Source organism: Nerophis lumbriciformis, linkage group LG11, assembly GCF_033978685.3.
Source record: "Nerophis lumbriciformis linkage group LG11, RoL_Nlum_v2.1, whole genome shotgun sequence".
NCBI lineage: Eukaryota > Metazoa > Chordata > Actinopteri > Syngnathiformes > Syngnathidae > Nerophis > Nerophis lumbriciformis.
The window spans coordinates 17,853,891-17,874,642 of record NC_084558.2 but is presented as its reverse complement, the minus strand read 5'-3'; positions in this window follow the sequence as shown (position 1 = coordinate 17,874,642).

Genomic DNA, 20,752 nt, shown 5'->3' with positions numbered 1-20,752 from the left:
TAATTTTGTGCTACTTAAACAGGTTTTTTTCTGTGCTGTTAATACCCATCTTGACTAACTGGGTTAATAAAAGTGCCACTGACTGTTTTCAGTACAGTTGTCATTCACTTCAATTTCAGTGAATTTTGCTCAAAAATGTATATCTTTATATGTGTACTTTCACTGGAAAATATATCGAGATATATATTGAATATCAAGTTTAAGTAAAAATATATCGAGATATACTTTTTCGTCCATATCGCCCAGCCCTACTTATTACCCGTCTTAGTCATCATTCCATTTTACACATACTATCTGAACAAACAATCAAATGGCTTCCATTGTCAATAGCAAAATACAATGGAAGAAAAACCATTAAGTTCATGGTAGGTATAAAATACAATTTTGAATATGTTATTTACAAGAGTAGCAATAAAGACCAGTGCCTGACACTGAACATTGAGTTACCGCCCAATATAGGGACTTATAATAAGAGGACGATCAATACTGAAACACCAAATTATTAACATCTCCAGTTAGACTTGGACCAATCAATATTGCCTCTGACATGATGGCATTCTAACCAGCAGCAAGTGGAACCCGCTTAAGTCGGTCCATCTTACAAACCCCGTTTCCATATGACTTGGGAAATTGTGTTAGATGTAAATATAAACGGAATACAATGATTTGCAAATCCTTTTCAACCCATATTCAGTTGAATATGCTACAAAGACAAGATATTTTATGTTCAAACACATAAACTTTTTTTTTTTGCAAATAATAATTAGCTTAGAATTTCATGGCTGCAACACGTGCCAAAGTAGTTGGGAAAGGGCATGTTCACCACTGTGTTACATGGCCTTTCCTTTTAACAACACTCAGTAAACGTTTGGGAACTGAGGAGACACATTTTTTTAAGCTTCTCAGGTGGAATTACTTCCCAATCTTGCTTGATGTACAGCTTAAGTTGTTCAACAGACCGGGGGTCTCCTTAGTGGTATTTTAGGCATCATAATACGCCAAACATTTTCAATGGGAGACAGGTCTGGACTACAGGCAGGCCAGTCTAGTACCCGCACTCTTTTACTATGAAGCCACGTTGATGTAACACGTGGCTTGGCATTGTCTTGCTGAAATAAGCAGGGGCGTCCATGGTAACGTTGCTTGGATGGCAACATATGTTGCTCCAAAACCTGTATGTACCTTTCAGCATTAATGGCGCCTTCACAGATGTGTAAGTTACCCATGTCTTGGGCACTAATACACCCCCATACCATCACAGATTCTGGCTTTTCAACTTTGCGCCTATAACAATCCGGATGGTTCTTTTCCTCTTTGGTCCGGAGGACACGACGTCCACAGTTTCCAAAAACAATTTGAAATGTGGACTCGTCAGACCACAGAACACTTTTCCACTTTGTATCAGTCCATCTTAGATGAGCTCAGGCCCAGCGAAGCCGACGGCGTTTCTGGGTGTTGTTGATAAACGGTTTTTGCCTTGCAAAGGAGAGTTTTAACTTGCACTTACAGATGTAGCGACCAACTGTAGTTACTGACAGTGGGTTTCTGAAGTGTTCCTGAGCCCATGTGGTGATATCCTTTACACACTGATGTCGCTTGTTGATGCAGTACAGCCTGAGGGATCGAAGGTCACGGGCTTAGCTGCTTACGTGCAGTGATTTCTCCAGATTCTCTGAACCCTTTGATGAAATTACGGACCGTAGATGGTGAAATCCCTAAATTCCTTGCAATAGCTGGTTGAGAAAGGTTTTTCTTAAACTGTTTAACAATTTGCTCACGCAATTGTGGACAAAGTGGTGACCCTCGCCCCATCCTTGTTTGTGAATGACTGAGCATTTCATGGAATCTACTTTTAAACCCAATCATGGCACCCACCTGTTCCCAATTTGCCTGTTCACCTGTGGGATGTTCCAAATAAGTGTTTGATGAGCATTCCTCAACTTTATCAGTATTTATTGCCACCTTTCCCAACTTCTTTGTCACGTGTTGCTGGCATCAAATTCTAAAGTTAATGATTATTTGCAAAAAAAAAAATGTTTATCAGTTTGAACATCAAATATGTTGTCTTTGTAGCATATTCAATTTAATATGGGTTGAAAAGGATTTGCAAATCATTGTATTCAGTTTATATTTACATCTAACACAATTTCCCAACTCATATGGAAACGGGGTTTGTATATCAACAACCCGTGTATATTGACAAAGTCATCAAGTCTCAGTCCACCGTGTTATACTTCAAGACTTCAAAGTCGACGAGATAGTCATTTCTGTGAAAAATCGTATATCTGGACACGTGTATTATGGTTAACTTCATCGTTATTGCCAATCAGCGTGAAACAACAACAGCGACATAACTCCTGTCTAGTTATACAGCATTAACACCTGCACACAGTGACATACCATTCAGTGCAAATTAAGCTTCAAAATAAAAGCATGGAAACATCAACCTAATTGTATACCGTTTTTTTTTTTTTACATTGCTAGCCACGGAGAAAAATATTTCGAAATTGCACAAAAGCTTTATTGTCTTTGTCGTCAAGACATTCAACAAAAAACAAAGGTGGATAGAGTAGCCAAAAATTGTACTTAAGTTAAAATACCATCACCTCAGCGTAATATGACTCAGGTAAAAGTGAAAAGTACAAATCCAAATAATTAGTTAATTAAGTTAAAGTTTAAATTTAAAGTACCACTGACAGTCACACACACACTATAGGTGTGGTGAAATTACCCTCTGCATTTGACCCATCCCCATGTTCCACACCCTGGGAGGTGAGGGGAGCAGTGAGCAGCAGCAGTGGCCGCGCTCGGGAATCATTTTTGGGGATTTAACCCCCAATTCCAACCCTTGATGCTGAGTGCCAAGCAGGGAGACAATGGGTCCCATTTTATAGTCTTTGGTATGACTCGGCCGGGGTTAGGTTACCAAAATTCTCCCTCTACCCCCTTCTTTTTAACCATTCCCCTGCCAGCGCTAACAAAATAAGAGTCTCAGAAAGCTAGCGTGCACAAGCTAGCAAGCTACGGAGTTTGCCACCAATGTATTTCTTGTAAAGGAGTATGGAAGCTGGACAAATAAGATGCCAAAAACCAACCACTTTCATGTGGTATTGGACTTCTGAAAGGAGGACTTTTTTTCTCCTCAATTTGAAAATGTGGACGTTATCAGCACTACTGTCTGATTCCAATCAATGTAAGTCATCAGAATCAGGTAATACACTAACTTATATTCTTCTGGGAAGGCTGTCCACAAGGTTGCAAAGTGTGTTTATAGGAATTTTCGACCATTCTTCCAAAAGCGCATTGGTGAGGTCACACACTGATGTTGGTCGAGAAGGCCTGGCTCTCAGTCTCCGTTCTAATTCATTTCAAAGGTGTTCAGGTTAGGACTCTGTGCAGGCCAGTCAAGTCTTTATGGACCTTGTTTTGTGCACTGGTGCACAGTCCTGTTGGAAGAGGAAGGGGCCCGCTCCAAACTGTTACCACAATGTTGGGAGCATGGAGCTGTCCAAAATGTTTTGGTATTCTGGAGCATTCAAAGTTCCTTTCACTGGAACTAAGGTGCCAAGCCCAACTCCTGAAAACAACCCCACACAATAATTCCTCCTCCACCAAATTTCACACTGCACAATGTAGTGTGAAATGTAGCGTTCTCCTGGCAACCTCCAAACCCAGACTCATCCATCAGATTGCCTGATGAAAAAGCGTGATTCATCACTCCAGAGAACGTGTCTCCACAGTCCAGTGCTTTACACCACTGTATCCCACGCTTTGCATTGGACTTGGTGATGTATGGCCTAGATGCAGCTGCTCGGCCATGGAAACCCATTCCATGAAGCTCTCTGCGTACTGTACGTGGGCTAATTGGAAGGTCACATGAAGTTTTTAACTCTGTAGCAACGGACTGTGCAGAAAGTCAGCGACCTCTTTGCACTATGCGCTTCAGCATTCGCTGACCCCTCTCTGTCAGTTTATGTGGCCTACCACTTCGTGGCTGAGTTGCTGTTGTTCCCAAACTCTTCCATTTTCTTATAATAAAGCCAACAGTTGACTTTGGAATATTTAGGAGCGAGGAAATTTCACGACTGGATTTGTTGCACAGGTGGCATCCTATGACAGTTCCACGCTGGAAATTACTGAGAGCGGCTCATTCTTTCACAAATGTTTGTAGAAACAGTCTCCATGCCTAAGTGCTTGATTTTATACACCTGGGCCCATTTGGATGGGTGGCCAAATACTTTTGGCAATATAGTGTAGATCGCCTGCAGAAAAAGTGTGGGCACCCCTGTTCTACATCAAGAAGAAAACAGACGTGGTTCATGAAATGGATCATTGACGCGTGTGCCCTTAGAAAAAAATGCATCAGATAGTTGCGCAGTTACACCTTGGTCTCACGTGTGTTTTCAGACACAACCCGATGGCAAAGGGTGAATGTAACGTACAGACTTTTCACAAACATGGATCATGTTTGTGAAATTGTGATTATTTTTATTTTTTTTCCCAAGATGGTGCCGCTGTAGTGGCTACTGTTGGCAGGAGCTCTGTGCTCTTGTGTCATCCTTTTGTGTTTCCCTCTTGTTTTCATGTGTTATTATATATATATATATATATATATATATATATATATATATATATATATATATATATATATATATATATATATATATATATGTATGTGTGGGAAAAAAATCACAAGACTATTTCATCTCTACAGGCCTGTTTCATGAGGGGGGGTACCCTCAATCGTCAGGAGATTTTAATGGGAGCATTCGCATACCATGGTTTATATAGGGCACAGAGTGGGTGGGTACAGGCTGGCTTAGGGGCGTGGTGATTGGCTCATGTGTTACCTAGGAGGTGTTTCCGTCTATGGCGGCATGTTGTTACAATTTCGCTGTGCTTGTTGAGGGATGACAGGTCTGGACGGTAAATAATAAACAGTTTCTCTTTCAAGCATAGGTTGCATCTTTTATTACCACTATTGTAAGGTGTGCTGGATGCAAGAATTTGCCATGTTATTGAATATTCAACATTATTGTCTTTGAGGTCCCAGATGTGTTTGCTGAGTTCTGTGGTATTTTGCAGGTTTTTGTTCCTGAAAGAAGCCTTGTGATTGTTCCATCTGGTTTTGAATTCACCCTCGGTTAATCCTACATATGTGTCGGATGTGTTAATGTCCTTGCGTATTACCTTAGATTGGTAGACAACTGATGTTTGTAAGCACCCCCCGTTGCGGGGGCAATCAGGTTTCTTTCGACAGTTACATGCTTTGTTGGTTTTGGAGTCGCTCTGACTGGGGGTCGACGGCTCATTTGCAATTGTTTTGTTGTGGTTTGAGATGATTTGTCGTATATTGTTCATGCAGCTGTAGCTCAATTTAATGTTGTTCTTGTTGAATACTTTTCTTAGGTTGTTGTCTTTGGGGAAGTGTTTGTCAATCAGATTGAGGAATTTGTGTCCAATGTTCGTTGAGACGTTTTTGCTGTATGGGGGGTTGTACCAGATGATGCCGTTTCGTTTTCTGTTCTTTTTTGGATGGTTTCCTGGCGTGGGTTCATAGGTGAGGGTGAAATTGTATCCGCTTTCATCAAGGGCTTTTTGGTACGGGGGGGTTGCTTGGTCAAATTCAGCTTTGCTAGATGACAGCATCGATAGCCTTTTATTGATTCCGGTAGGTATTCTTTTCGTGGTGGTGGGTGGGTGGTTGCTGTCATGGTGCACGTATTGGAGTGTTGTGTTGTGTTTCGTGAATGGTTGGTAGCTGTTATTTCTCAGGTTGAAAGTGACGTCAAGGAAGTTGACGGTTTGCTTGTTGGCTTCAATCGTGATCCGTAGGCCGTTCTCTTTGAAAATTTGGCATATGCGCTTCTTGGTATTCTCGCTGCTCCTTGGCGAGGCGCGACACACTGCCAGTCCGTCATCACGGTAAATACCAAGGTTCAGATTGAGGCTAGCGAGCTGGGAGAGGAGGAAACTCCCAACGAGTTCACACGTTTCTGCTCCGTCAAAACTTCCCATAGTGACGTCAAATGTTGCATTGTTCTTTTTTTGCCATGGTGTACTGTTGTGGATGAGAATGGAGTTTTTTGCGTGGATGATGATGTTTCTTTCGTTGCCTGTGATTGAGTCGTAGCCTGAGGCGAAGTCTAGTGCTTGAGTCAGTAGGTCTTGCGTGATGGAAGGGTAAAATTCCTCGATATCAAAGGAGATAAAGTTGTGCTGTTGTTTGTCTTGGATGTTGTTGAACCATTTGATTACTGCTGCTGTATTTCTCCATTGTTTGAGTGGTGTTTTGTCCTTGATTTTTGTGTTGACTCTGTCCAGGATTATTTTGCTGATTTTTCCTATTTCAGATTTAGTTGGGTTTATTAGTCGGCATGTTGGGTTATTTGCGAAGTTGGGTTTGTGGTCCTTCAATGTGATGAAGGCTTCCTTGTTGGCTGTGGCGTCCACCCTGTCCTCAATGTCCAGTTCAGCCGCGATCCTTTTATTTTCCAGGTGGATGTTCTGTAAGGTGTTGGGTTGCGCTTTTTTGTATGATTTGGTGATGCTTCTGTCCAGTAAGGTGTGGTGTTCTGGTATGTCCATTCTGTAGAAGTTTGTGGTTTTATCGGCAGCTATGATGAGGTTGTTTGCTTTCTTGATGCGCTCCTCGTCATTTTTCAGCTTGGTGAGGAGTGGGTTGCGGATTGGCTTGAATTTGACTGATTGTATCATTTTGAGCATGTCGTTCTCAAAATCCTTTAGTTCCTCAACTGTGGGTGGGTTCTTGGTAGATTTGAATCCGTAAGTTTCCTTTTGCATTCCTTTTGTTTCAGGGTGGAGGAAAAAATGTGCTTTCCACCGCATCCTTCTTAGGAAGTGTTCCGTCTTTTCTATGAGCCTTAGCTTGTAGTCATTCTGCGCGGGTATGGGAATGTTCTTCGTGGAGTAGTCGATGTTGAATTTTTCCATTTCTGATCGTCGTACAGTGCTCAACAAATGTCAATTTGGAGCGGAGTATTGTGTTGGGTTTCGTGAATGGTTGGTAGCTGTTATTTCTCAGGTTGAAAGTGACGTCAAGGAAGTTGACGGTTTGCTTGTTGGCTTCAATCGTGATTCGTAGGCCGTTCTCTTTGAAAATTTGGCATATGCGCTTCTTGGTATTCTTCTTGGTATTATGAACCCACGCCAGGAAACCAGCCAAAAAAGAACAGAAAACGAAACGGCATCATCTGGTAAAACCCCCCATACAGCAAAAACGTCTCAACGAACATTGGACACAAATTCCTCAATCTGATTGACAAACACTTTCCCAAAGACAACAACCTAAGAAAAGTATTCAACAAGAACAACATTAAATTGAGCTACAGCTGCATGAACAATATACGACAAATCATCTCAAACCACAACAAAACAATTGCAAATGAGCCGTCGACCCCCAGTCAGAGCGACTCCAAAACCAACAAAGCATGTAACTGTCGAAAGAAACCTGATTGCCCCCTCAACGGGGGGTGCTTACAAACATCAGTTGTCTACCAATCTAAGGTAATACGCAAGGACATTAACACATCCGACACATATGTAGGATTAACCGAGGGTGAATTCAAAACCAGATGGAACAATCACAAGGCTTCTTTCAGGAACAAAAACCTGCGAAATACCACAGAACTCAGCAAACACATCTGGGACCTCAAAGACAATAATGTTGAATATTCAATAACATGGCAAATTCTTGCATCCAGCACACCTTACAATAGTGGTAATAAAAGATGCAACCTATGCTTGAAAGAGAAACTGTTTATTATTTACCGTCCAGACCTGTCATCCCTCAACAAGCGCAGCGAAATTGTAACAACATGCCGCCATAGACGGAAACACCTCCTAGGTAACACATGAGCCAATCACCACGCCCCTAGGCCAGCCTGTACCCACCCACTCTGTGCCCTATATAAACCATGGTATGCGAATGCTCCCATTAAAATCTCCTGACGATTGAGGGTACCCCCCTCATGAAACAGGCCTGTAGAGATGAAATAGTCTTGTGATTTTTTTCCCACACATACATATATTGCGCTCTACTACGGTATCGAGCACTATTTTTTGGATAACCTTATTAAGACATATATATATATATATATATATATATATATATATATATATATATATATATATATATATATATATATATATATATATATATATATATTCTTTTGCCTTTTGGTTCGGGACCCTTTGGGACTGTGTGACAAGGGGTGGCACTTTCGTGACTTCTGCGGTGCTTTTTTGTGAACTTCTGGATCTGCCTCCCGGGAGCCTTTTGGCCATGGAGACCAGCTGCTGGGTCTCTGCCACACCAGAGTCCGTTTGGAGACACTGGAGGAGATGGGGATGAAGAGACAGGGCTGCGGAGCTAGCACTGAGCTTAAGAGTGTCTTGGCTGAATGAGCAGGTATCTCATCTCAGTGTCCTTGGACGTATCCTCGCCCATCCATGCGGACTGGACACTGGTTGAGTTAGTGGGCGGCCGAGAGTGGAGTCGGCTCTCTTGGTTGCTTTGTTGGGTCTGCTCCTGTATCTGGCCATGCTCCCTCCACCCCAGCAGACGATGGCGTGGAACACCGCAGAGGCCACCACAGTGTATATGTTTCTTTTACTTTTTATTCATAGCTGTATGTAGAAGTGGCTGGTTGCATCAGCTCTGCTCTTTTAATGTCTCTAATGTCCTTTGTGTTCTTTGATGTTTGATGTTTCTCTCTTACACATATGTAAGAGGGATGTGTGCTATAGCTATGAGGGGCCCAGGCTTAGACCGATCCCCCCCCCCCCCCCCAATTGTATACCTGTATCTCACCTTTTTTGTAAGGGGCGCCGGAAGTTGGCAGACCTGTCAGCGATCCTGTTCTGTCTCCCTGTAATGTTTGTCTGATCTTGAATGGGATTGTGCTGAACATTTTAATTTCCCCTTTGGGATTAATAAAGTATTTCTGATTCTGATTCCGATTCTGATGTTGCATTACTGATGAGGCAGAAAACAAACAAAACAGTATTCAGAAACAATACGTTTCAACCGCGTTGTTGGCTTGTTGCAACAAGCGATGAAAACATACAATAAACAATTAAAAACATGGCTTATGTAGCTGTGCAGTTCCTTCTTTCTTCTTGATAAATCTAATAATATAGTTACAGCTATTTTAGCAAAATATACTGGAACTTGATCATTTTAACAAGCGATAAAAAAATACAACAAACAATTTAAGAATGGCCAATGTCTACGTGGAGTAGCAACGGATGAACATCTGAACAAAACCATGAATGTCATTATTATGAAAATCAATAATTAAGCTTATTACTTACATTTGTTGGAAATTTCTCCTCTCTCCATCGATAGCCCAGGGAAGTCCCCCGAGCTCACTTTGTTTGGAGGGTTGTGCGGCACTAACTCTTGGCCCTTCCCCCTTGCCTTACGGAGAATTCGGACACCACTTGATTAACGTGAACGTGCAAAACCAATTGTTAAAGGGGAACTGCACTTTTTTTTGGAATTTTGCCTATTGTTCGCAATCATTATGAGAGACAAGAAGAAGAAAGGTTGTACTACAAAATACGCACATTTTAAAGTCACTTATGATTAGGGATGATACTCGAAACCGGTTTTCCCGGTTGTTCGATAAGAAAAGAACCGAGTCCTCGGACTCTAATCCCTTTTTGAGAACCGGTACCCGTTATCGAGACCACTATAGTAAAGAAAAAGAGTTGGTTCTTTATTCGAATCCCTGGGAACGAATCCCGTCCCGACCAGAAATGCCCTTTGAGACATCACAAGAAATGACGTCACGTAGCTCAGTCATTAGGCGCAGATAGGGAAAGCAGGAAAAACAATGAACCGGAAAAGCGCTCCAAGGTGTAATAAAGTTCAAAACAAAAGGTATAATCCAATGAATAACTTTACTGAGAGATTTGAGCAGGGTACAAACACATGACGAACACTTTTACGACCAATCGGAAACATAGCAACCAGGCTAGCAACGCACCTCCTTTACGGCAGCTGTCGCAATGTTCTTAAAGCAACCGCAGCACATACATATATATACAACATATATGACATGATATCCCTTTTTTGAACTTTTGTTTTTCTTTCCTTGTAAACAAAACAAAATCACACTGTATATGTGTTGTCTGTCTAATTATAAATAATGCAGACGAGGCGTGTTGGCCGAGTTCTTCACGTTTACTTTCACCATACTTGCCAACCTTGAGACCTCCGATTTCGGGAGGTGGGGGTGGGGGTGGGGGCGGGGGCGGGGGGCGTGGTCGGGGGCGTGGTTAAGATATATATATAAGAAATACTTGACTTTCAGTGAATTCTAGCTATCTATATATATATATATATATATATATATATATATATATATATATATATATATATATATATATATATATATATATACTGTATATATATAAATAAATAAAATAAATACTTGAATTTCAGTGTTCATTTATTTACACATATACACACACACAACACTCATCTACTCATTGTTGAGTTAAGGATTGAATTGTCCATCCTTGTTTTATTCTCTGTCACTATTTCAGAACACACACATTATACAAATATACATTATAAAATCAATAAGAAAACGGGAGCTCTAATTTGGGAGTCTGAATTAGGATCAGAAGTTCCTATATAAACATTGCGCACTCACGTCGCCATTTTGTATTGATTACTGCAGCTGTGCACTGGATTCATTCACAAATACAAACTACAACTCACAAACACTTTATAGTTAGGCTCCACCATCAGAATGTGTACTTAAACTTATAAAGATCACATGGATATTATTCAGTGAGTTGATTCACCAAAACTAACCTGTTATACAGGAGGAAAAAGCACACAGGACGTTTCAATTGTTCACAGACTGGTCGCGCTCATCAGTATGACAAGACACTTCCGATCTGCAGGTGATAGCATTCAATTGGGAAGAAACGCCCTACTGCCCCCTACTGACCAATGTGAATACTGATAAATGTGTAATGACAGCTCCAAAAACGAATTCAAACCACAAAATAAAATAAATAAATCAACACAAAAATGTGACACATTATGGGTGGGTCACATATGCATGTACAGTAGATGGCAGTATTGTCCTGTTTAAAAGTGTCACAACATTGCTGTTTACGGCAGACGAACTGCTTTACGGTAGACGAAAACTTGACTGCTGTTGTTGTGTGTTGTTACCGCGCTGGGAGGACGTTAATGAAACTGCCTAACAATAAACCCACATAAGAAACCAAGAACTCGCCCTCGATCATTCTACAGTTATAACGTGATTGGGCAGGCATGCTTTATATTGTGGGAAAGCGGACGTGAGAACAGGCTGTCAACACGTCACTCAGGTCCGCATGAAGCTGGAGGGGGCGTGGCCTCCAGCTCCGCCTGAATTTCGGGAGATTTTCAGGAGAAAATTTGTCCCGGGAGGTTTTCGGGAGAGGCGCTGAATTTCGGGAGTCTCCCGGAAAATCCGGGAGGGTTGGCAAGTATGACTTTCACAGCGTGCTCATAACCTCATTCTTAGCTGCCGGGTGACGACATGCAACAACACTTTTCGGGGCTACCGCGCTTGCTCGTCACTCCCGTTGCATGCTGGGTAGTGTAGTTGTTATATTCCCTAGCTCATAACATCACATCTTTCCCTCTATAAAGAAATAATGTTAACTCAATAAAGTGTATTTCTTTTTTTAGCTTTGACTTTTCATTTTTTAGCATTGTAACCACATTTGCAAACAACTTTTCTTTTCATAGAATTTTCTTTCAATAAAGAAATAAAGCATCATAACAAACAGTTATGTCAAATAGCAGCAGAAGTGCACTTTTTGGAGAGCTGTATTATTTTGAGTTTTGTGCCCAAGGGACTGATTTTATTTAACGCTATATTATTATTTATACACCTATAGTGATCACAGAGACAGGTTGTTTTTGTGTTACTGTATATATTTGTTTTTCTGAAAAATCCCACTTAATATACTTACGTAACAACAGTCAATATTTATTTTTTTTTATTATTTTTTTGGGGGGGGTAACGAGTCAATATTTATTTATTTATTAGATTTTATTTTTTTCTTATATAATAAAAGTGAGCATTTGTTAAACCAAATATTGTGTGTTTTTTTCCATATACAACAACCTATCTGGACTCGATAAGAGAATCGATAAGGAATCGGTTCGATAAGAGGATTCGATAATAGGCTCGAACTCGATAATTTCTTATCAAACATCATCCCTACTTATGATGTTATAACAGGACTATTGTTAGCATATGTGCAGCTAAAACAAAAAAACACCCACATTTACACATACGTACACATATTCTTCATAGTTTGTAAATGAACATTGAAGAATTGTGCTACCTTGTCTGACGTCGTGTTCCTTTTTACAGAGTGTGGTTTTAGTGCAGTCATGTGACTGCCAAGCTCCGTTTGATTGGTGTAATAGAATCAAACGTCACTAGTGCTTACATTGGATTGGTGAAACAGAACGGGTCTTTGCGAGCAGTAATCAATAGTTCATCAATAAATACAATGATAATATAAATAAATATAGGGATCAGGATGAAAGTCAATGTAACAAAGAAAATGTTATGTTTCTTAGTAAATGTAAAAACTATGTTGCATTAAAACTGCTGTGACAAGTACAATGTATCGAAAAAGCGACTTAAGTAAATGTAACAGAGGGAATGCACCTCTGCAAAACAGCAACTACTTTACAGCAAAACACACTTCAAAGCAACTCGGCAACTCTTTTTCTGTCTTGGAATGGCTCTAACAAAAATAAATGTGCAAGCAATGGTTACTCGTTTCGATTTCAGATATGTCTACAACTGCTTATGTCAACATCAGTCAGCCAGTCCATTGGGCATTGAGATAAGTGGATTTCGAAGTACTTTTGTTGTTAATCTGACTAACTATAAAGCTTATTACCAGAAATGTACACAGATCTAATTTTTTTTTTCAACATCCGCCATCAAAATAATGATCTCCATGTTCCATCTTGGTTTTGGGGAGCAGCAGAAACAGTACAATAGCTTTTCTGTCCACGAAGAGAAAACATTAAAGGTTTATCATAGCCATCATTAAAAATGTCTAACCTGTAGTTGGCAGTTTTCTTCTATGGCTGTGAGAAACGGTGCCTGAGGTGAAGAAACATGAGAAGCAATGCATGCTGGAATGTTTGAGAGATTAAGGCGAACGTCCCCTTGCAGATTAAATATGGATAATCTTTCAAACCAAGCAAGACTGAGGGATTAGAGAACTTCTATTGCTAACAAAGAATGTGACGTCTTTCAAGACAATGTTGTCATTAAACCTTCAAGGAAGGGATGTGAATCTCACCACAACTCACGATTCGATTTGATTCTGATTGTAGGGGTGACGATTCGATTTAAATCCAATATTGATTCGCCATGATTCTCAATACTTGCAATATAATTTGGAATAAAAAAAATATGATAAAACCTTTTCAAAACAGGTTACAGGTTAAAAAAAGCTTCCATCGGTTGTATTCACCTCCGGTTTATTAAATATGAGAGACTCGAATTGGTGGGTGAGTAAGCGTCTGTTCTCATAGCATTCTGGACGGCATCAGTGTGTGAATGTGTGTGTGTGAATGGGTGAATGTGGAAATACTGTCAAAGCGCTTTGAGTACCTTGAAGGTAGAAAAGCGCTATACAAGTATAACCCATTTATTTATTTATTTATTTATCATTTGCCTTTCTTGAAGAAAAATGCCCTATGCCCGCTTTGTTTCAGGCTGTTGGGATTGTTCAAAACAGGACTAGGATAAAACTTGCTTCTGAGTTCCTCCTAAGGTAATCAAGAAGGTCGAAAGACTGCAAGATTTTACGAAAAACAACAAAACAACAAAAAAAGTGGTACACACCCCAGCCCAAGGGAGCAGATCGAATTGAAAAACGCACAAGTTTGCAAGGATCACTTTGTAAAAGGTTTGTTTGATATAATTTTAATGTTTATTATTTCCCATTTAAGTATTATCTTGATATTATTTGTATTTCTTAAAACACATTTTTGCTACGAGTGTTTCGAAAAGCACCAATTTGACGAGCCTAAATAAAAGAAAGCAAATGTGAGCAAAACTTAAAAGATTTAAGCTTTTACCAAAGGCAGCAATCATAAATGAAGCTTTCAGCACATACACAATGTTGACATCTATAGTTATATTTTGATAAAGACAGGGGAAACATGCATATTCGTAAACAACGTGTGCAACAACAGCAACAAACATGGCTTTAGACGCAAAGTTAAATCATGAAATGCAACCTTACCCTGGCAAAAACAATGCATATTTTATCCAGGAGAGTCTTGACACCAGTTTCCTTAACTCAGCCACACACAAAGAAGTTGTAGACCTCCATGCTTTTTCAAGTTTCCATCTGTTTTGTGGTGTAGAATGATGTCTGGAGCACAAGATAGTTTGACATGTCTGGGAAGGCGACCGAGGTATAATCCTTGATATCACTCGACAAATCTTCGTTGACAAAGTACATGGATAGATTCTATTGCATAGCTTGATTGTTTGCTCCTATCAGTTTTTAGCGGGAAGATCAAGGCCCCTTGGGTACTCCGATAGCTTGCACACTGTTTGCTGCACATCAATCAATCAATCAAACTTATTTATAAAGCGCTTTTCATACATAAAAGAAACGCAACACAAAGTGCTTTACAAACTTAAAAACAGTACCCTGATGACCCAGATCCCCCATCATCGCACACACACACACACACACACACACACACACACACACACACACACACACACACATATGCACACATGAACACATGAATGCATGACTGAGCACAGAGGAGCCAGGTGAGTAAACACTATCACAGAAGCCATCAGACCACGGCCACCAGGACGCTGACACAAAACTCCCCCACAGCACGGCCGATAACCCCTGATACAAAAGGCTCCCTCTGAGGAACGCTGGAAAGCAAAAATATAAAAACATGTAAAAGAGTAAAAACCATGAGTTGGAATAATACTTTCCGTAATGTCATTAAGTTTCCAATACTTTCTACAACTCTATTTTTTTGTGATAGAGTGATTGGACCACAGAACTTTCCTCCAGAAGGTCTTATCTTTGTCCATGTGATGTCAGATGAAACAAAAATTGAGCTGTTTGGCCACAATACCCAGCATTATGTTTGGAGGAGAAAAGGTGAGGCCTTTAATCCCAGGAACACCATTCCTACCGTTAAGCATGGTGGTGGTAGTATTATGCTCTGGGCCTGTTTTGCTGCCAATGGAACTGGTGCTTTAAATGGGACAATGAAAAAGGAGGATTACCTCCAAATTCTTCAGGACAACCTGAAATCATCAGCCCGGAGGTTGGGTCTTGGGCGCAGTTGGGTGTTCCAACAGGACAATGACCCCAAACACACGTCAAAAGTGGTAAAGGAATGGCTAAATCAGGCTAGAATTAAAGTTTTAGAATGGCCTTCCCAAAGTCCTGACTTAAACATGTGGACAATGCTGAAGAAACAAGTCCATGTCAGAAAACCAACACATTTAGCTGAACTGCACCAATTTTGTCAAGAGGAGTGGTCAAAAATTCAAAATTTTTTGCTTCAATCCACATTTTCTGTGACACAAATTCACGACTATTTCCACATTTGTCACCTCATTCAAGCCATTCCCAAATCTATGTGTTCAGCATCTAAATGTTTAGCACATTTGGCATTTTCTTGGCATATACGGAAAGTTCTCATTTTTCTGTAACTACACATTTTCGGTGTCAAACTTCCTCTTTTTTATTTAAAATGTTTATTTATTAATTGATCAACCACTTGCACCTTTTAATACATTCAGCTCATTCAGGACATTTGGGAAGAAAATTTTTCACATTACAAAAATTCCCAATTATCCTTAATACAACAGTTTCTGTCACGTTAGCACATTGCAATTGTTGGCATGACCCCAGGATGCAGAGACAAAGTGCAGGTGAGATGGTCCCTTTATTAGGAACAGCAGGCAAAAGCAACAGAGGTAATGCAGGAACTCAGGAATAACGCAAATACACTGTGGCATGCAGCAAACAATGAACCGGCATCCGCATACAGGGAGACACTGGCTGTAACCCTCACTAATTGGCCGTCCGGCAGGGGAGTCAAGTCACCGACTTGGAAACAAAAAAGGGAAGAAGGAGCATGAAATGCACAGAAATTGAAATAAACACCAAACACAGTAAACAGAAGCCCAAATGTCATGAGGCATCATGACAATTTCTGTGACAAGAATTTACTATGTAATAGACAACTGTTCCTACAACCATTCCAGAGTCAACATATTCACCTCATTCAACGCTTTTATCACCTTCACGTTCCCCAAGTTCTAATTTTTCCCAAATTCTCAATTTTCCAGGTTTTACTAGGATGTTCTACCTACTCAGTGGCCTTGTGGTTAGAGTGTCCGCCCTGAGATCGGTAGTTTGTGAGTTCAAACCCCGGCCGAGTCATACCAAAGACTATAAAAATGGGACCCATTACCTACCTACTTGGCACTCAGCATCAAGGGTTGGAATTGGAGGTTAAATCACCAAAAATGATTGTCGGGCGCGGCCACCGCTGCTGCTTACTGCTCCCCTCACCTCCCAGGGGGTGAACAAGGGGATGGGTCAAATGCAGAGGACAAATTTCACCACACCTAGTGTGTGTGTGACAATCATTGGTATTTTAACTTTAACTTTAACTTGACATTTGGGCGGGCAGCACGGTGGAAAAAGGGGTTAGTGCGTCTGCCTCACAATACGAAGGTGCTGGGTTCGATCCTGCGCTCGGGATCTTTCTGTGTGGTGTTTCCATGTTCTCCTCGTGACTGTGTGTGTTCCCTCCGGGTACTCCGGCTTCCTCCCACCTCCAAAGACATGCACCTGGGGATAGGTTGATTGGCAACACTAAATGGGCCCTAGTGTGTGAATGTTGTCAGTCTATCTGTGTTGGCCCTGCGATGAGATGGCGACTTGTCCAGGGTGTACCCCGCCTACCGCCTGAATGCAGCTGAGATTGGCTCCAGCATCCCCGCGACCCTGATTGGGACAAGCGGTAGAAAATGGCTGGATGGATGGATTGAAATTCGGGCTAACAATTTTCCACGTTACAAAAACGTCCTTTAAATTTTACATTTTCTGTGCCACAAATTTTCTTTCAAAGTGACAACTCTTACTACTCACACATTTAAAGACCGATTCAAACCAGTCCAGTTCACACAGCCTATTATTTATTGTTATTGTTATTACTTATGGAGTATATTGTGAATAAATTGAGAACGGGAAGTGAACAAAAGGTTTAGCAACTGCTATGTACAGGAAAGGGGGTTGGAATAAATAAACTCTCCCTCTTACTACTCCTTTTCGAACATGTTGAATGGAAAAACTGGAAATTGTGATGTATCATGTTGTATGCTTGCATGTTCAAAATAAACTCAAACTCAACTCAACATTGCAGGAATTTCCCACGTTTCCCGTCGTTTCACAGCGTTCCAGCTCCGTGTCCACACTTCAGCATTGCCGGAAGTAATTTACGTAATTTTTAAATTAAATTGCATTCTCTACTTGGAGCAATAAACCCCGCCATCAAGTAATAATTTAAAGTAAGAAGTGGCCCCTCTGGTGTTGTATGTGCATGATTAGTGAATCATTACCATGGCCTCTACATCACCTCCATAAGTCAGGTTAGTGTCAATAACCTGGGCTTTAAAAATTGATAAGGGTGATCACCTCGCTCATGGAAAGACCATTTCGGAGCTGCAGACGTGCCTGTGAGGCAATTCTCATATATAAGTCATGACGCACATCCAGGATGCATCACTTTCAATATTGCTTGCGCACGATTATTCTTGCCGTGTTTGGGCCTCACTGACATATTGCTCATCAGAGAGCTGAGATTAGGAAAAATGATTAGACTGAAATAATTCAAGTAAATGACTGCACTGCGCACTGATACATTTGTCTGATATATATATATATATATATATATATATATATATATATATATATATATATATATATATATATATATATATACAGGTAAAAGCCAGTAAATTAGAATATTTTGAAAAACTTGATTTATTTCAGTAATTGCATTCAAAAGGTGTAACTTGTACATTATATTTATTCATTGCACACAGACTGATGCATTCAAATGTTTATTTCATTTAATTTTGATGATTTGAAGTGGCAACAAATGAAAATCCAAAATTCCGTGTGTCACAAAATTAGAATATTACTTAAGGCTAATACAAAAAAGGGATTTTTAGAAATGTTGGCCAACTGAAAAGTATGAAAATGAAAAATATGAGCATGTACAATACTCAATACTTGGTTGGAGCTCCTTTTGCCTCAATTACTGCGTTAATGCGGCGTGGCATGGAGTCGATGAGTTTCTGGCACTGCTCAGGTGTTATGAGAGCCCAGGTTGCTCTGATAGTGGCCTTCAACTCTTCTGCGTTTTTGGGTCTGGCATTCTGCATCTAACTTTTCACAATACCCCACAGATTTTCTATGGGGCTAAGGTCAGGGGAGTTGGCGGGCCAATTTAGAACAGAAATACCATGGTCCGTAAACCAGGCACGGGTGGATTTTGCGCTGTGTGCAGGCGCCAAGTCCTGTTGGAACTTGAAATCTCCATCTCCATAGAGCAGGTCAGCAGCAGGAAGCATGAAGTGCTCTAAAACTTGCTGGTAGACGGCTGCGTTGACCCTGGATCTCAGGAAACAGAGTGGACCGACACCAGCTGGACTGCTGCTGAGTGGTCCAAAGTCATGTTTTCTGACGAAAGCAAATTTTGCATTCCCTTTGGAAATCGAGGTCCCAGAGTCTGGAGGAAGACAGGAGAGGCACAGGATCCACGTTGCCTGAAGTCTAGTGTAAAGTTTCCACCATCAGTGATGGTTTGGGGTGCCATGTCATCTGCTGGTGTCGGTCCACTCTGTTTGCTGAGATCCAGGGTCAACGCAGCCGTCTACCAGCAAGTTTTAGAGCACTTCATGCTTCCTGCTGCTGACCTGCTCTATGGAGATGGAGTTTTCAAGTTCCAACAGGACTTGGCGCCTGCACACAGCGCAAAATCTACCCGTGCCTGGTTTACGGACCATGGTATTTCTGTTCTAAATTGGCCCGCCAACTCCCCTGACCTTAGCCCCATAAAAAATCTGTGGGGTATTGTGAAAAGGAAGATGCAGAATGCCAGACCCAAAAACGCAGAAGAGTTGAAAGCCACTATCAGAGCAACCTGGGCTCTCATAACACCTGAGCAGTGCCAGAAACTCATCGACTCCATGCCACGCCGCATTAACGCAGTAATTGAGGCAAAAGGAGCTCCAACCAAGTATTGAGTATTGTACATGCACATATTTTTCATTTTCATACTTTTCAGTTGGCCAACATTTCTAAAAATCCCTTTTTTGTATTAGCCTTAAGTAATATTCTAATTTTGTGACACACGGAATTTTGGATTTTCATTTGTTGCCACTTCAAATCATCAAAAAAAATGAAATAAACATTTGAATGCATCAGTCTGTGTGCAATGAATAAATATAATGTACAAGTTACACCTTTTGAATGCAATTACTGAAATAAATCAAGTTTTTCAAAATATTCTAATTTACTGGCTTTTACCTGTATATGTATATATATATATATATATATATATATATATATATATATATATATATATATATATATATATATATATCATTCAACATGCTCTTTATTTCCTTTTGTGTGGACTTTGTGTGATTCATGCGTGGGCTGACCCTCATCCTGCAATGAAACATGTATGATCCGGCGGGTTATGCGTGACATGCAAATGTGACAAAGCAAAAATAAATAAATAAAGCCAATTTGGAGAGTCCAGCTGAGTACTCTTAAGACATCTTTCCTGTCTGACACATGGAAATGTCATTTATTCATGTGGACATCAGACACACATTCCTGTTCGGGGGCCCTGGAGACAAAGGATGCTGAACTCCCCAGAGGACACTGACCTGTCGGACAGCCTCTCGCTTACCAGCTGGACTTGATGTCCAGATATACACACTTAACGAACACACACTTACACACACACACGCACACACACACAAACACACGAGCACACACAAGACGTGTGCCGTCCGTCCTCATCCCAGCAGTCAGACATCCTGTAAAGCATCAATCTCCTTAATGTTATTTCATATTACTAATGTGACGCCATCAAACATAGTATCACAGTGCATTTTGTGGACTCATGAATGCAAATAAATCTTTAGAAATCTAGTATCTGTGTAAATGTTTGCACATGCTAGGATTTTTATAACTGGAATAATTTCATTGCAAACTAAGCATTTGGATTAAAATGAGACAAAAACATCATCATTTACTCCCAAATAAAACAAACCCCTCAATGAAAGCAGGCAGCTTCATTAGGACAATGTGTTGCTGCCATCTAGAGGCGTTACTGAAAAGTACATGCTTGAGAAATCAAATTACAGTACAATATTGAGGATAGCAATTTAAATCCAGGCAAGAGTATTATTGTTATTATATATATATGTGTGTGTGTGTGTGTGTGTGTGTGTGTGTGTGTGTGTGTGTGTGTGTGTGTGTGTGTGTGTGTGTGTGTGTGTGTGTGTGTGTGTGTGTGTGTGTGTGTGTGCGTGTATTAATAACAATAATACTCTTGCCTGGATTTAAATGTTTTATGTGAGTCAAATAGAATTTGCAA